This window comes from Loxodonta africana, chromosome 10 (assembly GCF_030014295.1).
Source record: "Loxodonta africana isolate mLoxAfr1 chromosome 10, mLoxAfr1.hap2, whole genome shotgun sequence".
In the NCBI taxonomy this organism is placed as follows: Eukaryota; Metazoa; Chordata; class Mammalia; order Proboscidea; family Elephantidae; genus Loxodonta; species Loxodonta africana.
The window spans coordinates 5,894,791-5,898,607 of NC_087351.1; positions in this window are offsets into that span (position 1 = coordinate 5,894,791).

The window sequence follows — 3,817 nt, forward strand, 5'->3', positions numbered from 1 at the left end:
ACAAATATTTTTTACTCTTTCCCTAATACTCATGATGCACCATTTCAGGCATGTAACAATTTTTTAGATTAGGAGTCAGCAAACTACACTCTGTGCACCAAATGTGTCCAGCAGCCTGCTTTTGTAAAGAAAGTTTTATTGGAACATAGCCATGCCCGTTTTTTCACATTGTCTGTGGCTGTCTTTGTGCTGCAACAGCGGAGGTGACTAGCTCTGACAGAAACCTTATGGCCTGCAAATCTCAAATATTTACTTTCTGGCCCTGTATAGACAAAGTTTGCCAACTCCAAAATTTAGATGATGTCCAATAGCACTTTATGCTGGTGAGATTTTTCCCCAGCTCTTCCTTTTATTTCCAGAAATTATACATCTGTTGTGGATTTGCATACTAAGAAACACATTAAGCTTTGCCCAGTGGTAGAAGTATGACCATTCTTGGGTCAAGGGTGCCCATTAGTTGGACCAGGGCTGGGTACTTTCCTAAGGCCACCACTGCCCAGCACCCTCAAGGTGTCTTAGTACCCAGAGCGGGCCATTGTTATTAAGCCAATCACCCTAGTTCCCTTGAAAATTTTAACTGGGGCCTGCAGAAAGAGGAATGGAGCAGATAGATAGGCAGAGAAAGTAGAGAGCCATGAAAGCAACAGGGCAAGGAGCCCCTCTATCCTGGCAGCTTTGCATTTTTAGCCCAGACCAATCCCTTCAATACCATTTTTTTCTTAATCATAGCCAGCGTGTTCCTGTGTTTGTCAACCAACAGATTCTTACTCCTTTGACCTCATCTTCTACCACATCTGCCTCCTCCCAGCCTTGTTCATTTTTCTGCAGGCACGCTGGCCTCCTCCTTGCTGGGTCTGAAACATGCTAAGCATGCTGCCACCTCAAGGCCTTTGCATTGTCTATTCTGCTGCTGGAAAGTCCCTTCCCCACCTGCACCTCCTTCACATCTTTACTCAAATGTACCTTCATGCTTTCCCTGACACCCCTATCCAAAATTGTAACATTCCATCACTCAATTCCCCAAAATTGCATTTTTTAATTTTTTTTAAACGTCTGCACTTATCACAATCTAACATCCTATGGATTTTAGTTATCGCACAGAGTTTAGCCAACTATGAAGTTAGGGAACAGTCCATACAAGACTGCCCTCACTTCCGACACAAACTGCAAGTTGGGGCATTTCCAAACCACTTGAGGTTCATAATTCCTGATTCACACAGTTCTTGGAAAGCTGTGATACTCATGGTTACGGTTTATTACAGGGGAAGGATACAGACTACAAGCAGCCAAGAGAAGATATACACGGCAGAGTCCAGAAACCCACACAAAGCTTCGAGGGAAGACATACACAGGGCAGAGACCAGGAAACCCACACATAGCTTCCAGGGAAGATGTACACAGTGCAGAATACGGGAAACCCACACACAGCTTCCAGGGAAGGTGTACACAGGGCAGAATACGGTAAACCCACACAAAGCTTCCAGGGAAGATGTACACAGGGCAGAGCCCAGGAAACCCACACAAAGGTTCCAGGGAAGATGTACACAGGGCCGAGTCCAGGAAACTCATACACAAAGCTTCCAGGGAACATATACACAGGGCGAAGTCCAGGAAACTCATACACAAAGCTTCCAGGGAACATATACACAGGGCGAAGTCCAGGAAACTGATACGCAAAGCTTCCAGGGAAGATATACACAGGGCAGAGTCCAGGAAACCCACGCAAAGCTTCCAGGCATCTTCTCCCTATGGAGCTAGAAAAGCATTGTTTTCCTGGTGTTGATACGTTGTGACAATATGCTTGGAGTATTGCCAAGCAGAGAAGCTCACCTGAACCTTGGTGCTTAGGGTTTTTATTGCGGCTGCATCACATAGGCATGATTGATTGCCCAGGTGGCTGATCTCCGTCTCCAATGTCCAGACTCTCTGGAGGATGACTGATACTACATGACCTGAAGTTCCCACCCTAAATCACATTATTTGACTATCCAGTGTGACCCAAGGCCCCCAGGTAAACAATGACGTTCTTATCAGTCGTGACATTCCAAGGGCTTAGAGATCACCTCCCAGAAGCCTCGCCAAAGGCCAGACCTCTTTTTGGGCAAGGTTAAATTCTTTACTACACATTTATCTTGTTATTGCTCCCTCTCCTGCCCCAGCTGGAATGTAAGCTCTGTGAGAGCAGGGACTTTAGACTGCCTGCCACCGCCTTATCCTCAGTGCCGAGCACAATGCCTGCACACTGTAGGTACTCACGGAGTCCTTGTTGAATGAATGGATGAAATCTGCATTTGCAGCACAATCAGGCCCTGTGCAGTATGCCACACTCATCCTCACTGACTACGTGAATGCTGCTTTTTCACACTTGTTCACCTTTGGGAGTTGGAGGAAAAACTAACCTGAATGTCACATGGAAAAGTACCCTCTAAAAAAATAGAGAGCTCCTATAGTTACTCTGTACTTAAAGATCCTGTGTCGCTATGAAGAAGCCATGGTGGGACAGGGGTTAAGAGCTGAGATTGCTAACCAAAAGTTTGGCAGTTCGAATCCCCCAGGCGGTCCTTGGAAACCCTATGGTGTAGTTCTACTCTGTCCTGTATGGTCACCATGAGTCAGAATTGGCTCTTTGGCAACGGGTTTGGTTTGGGTTACATTGCTGTGAAGAAGCCCTGACGGTTAAGTGCTCCGCTTCTAACTGAAAGGTTAGCGGTTCAAACCTAACAGCCACTTCGTGGGGGAAAGATGTGGCACTCTTCTTCCATAAAGATGACAGCCTTAGAAACCCTACTGGGCAGGTTTACTCTGTTGTATAGGGTTGCTATGAGTGAGAATCGGCTGTACGGCAACGGGTTTGATTTTGTGTGTGTGTGTATGTTGCTGTGATCCTGGAAGCTATGCCATTGGTATTTTAAATACCAGCAGGGACATCCGTGGTGGACAGGTTTCAGCAGAGCTCCCAGACTAAGACAGACTAGGAAGAAAGGCCTGGCAAGCTACTTCCAAACATTAGCTAATGAAAGCCATATGGATCACAGTAGAATATAGTCCAACTCGCTTGCTTTGGATTTGTCATCAGGAGCACTCAATTCCCAGAGAAAGACATCAGGTTTGATGAAGTAGAGGGCCAACAAAGATGAAAGAGACCTCAGCAAGCTGGTTGGCACAGTAGCTGCAACAATCAGCTCCAGTGTGCTGGATTGCGAGGAAGGTGCAGCGCCGGACAACGTTTCATTCTCGTGCACATGTCACTATGAATCAGAGTTAACTTGACAGCAGCTGTGTTGCTTACAGTTCACACCGTATGGTATGTTTAGTGGCTATTTAACAATTCCTATTTAGAGGGAGGTAGCAAGTAGATGAGATAATTCTATGAGATAAAATGGAAAGGGCATGTTATGGATTGAATTGTGTCCCCCCAAAAAGTAAGTTGAAGCCCTCAATACAGGGGAAGTCAGCACAACTGGACTAATCCAAAAGCTAAGAAGTTTCCTGAATACAACCAAACACTTCAAGGGACAGAGTAGCAAGGGCAGGGGTCTGGGGACCATGGTTTCAGGGGCCATCTAGGTCAATTGGCATAACAAAGTGTATTAAGAAAACGTTCTGCATCCCACTTGGTGGGTGGCGTCTGGGGTCTTAAAAGCTAGCAAGCATTCATCTAAGATGCATCAATTGGTCTCAACCCACCTGGAGCAAAGGAGAAGGAAGAATACCAAAGACGTAAGGAAAATACGAGCCCAAGAGACAAAAGGTCCACATAATCCAGAGCCTCCATCAGCCTGAGACTGGAAGAAGTAGATGGTGCCCAGCTGCCACC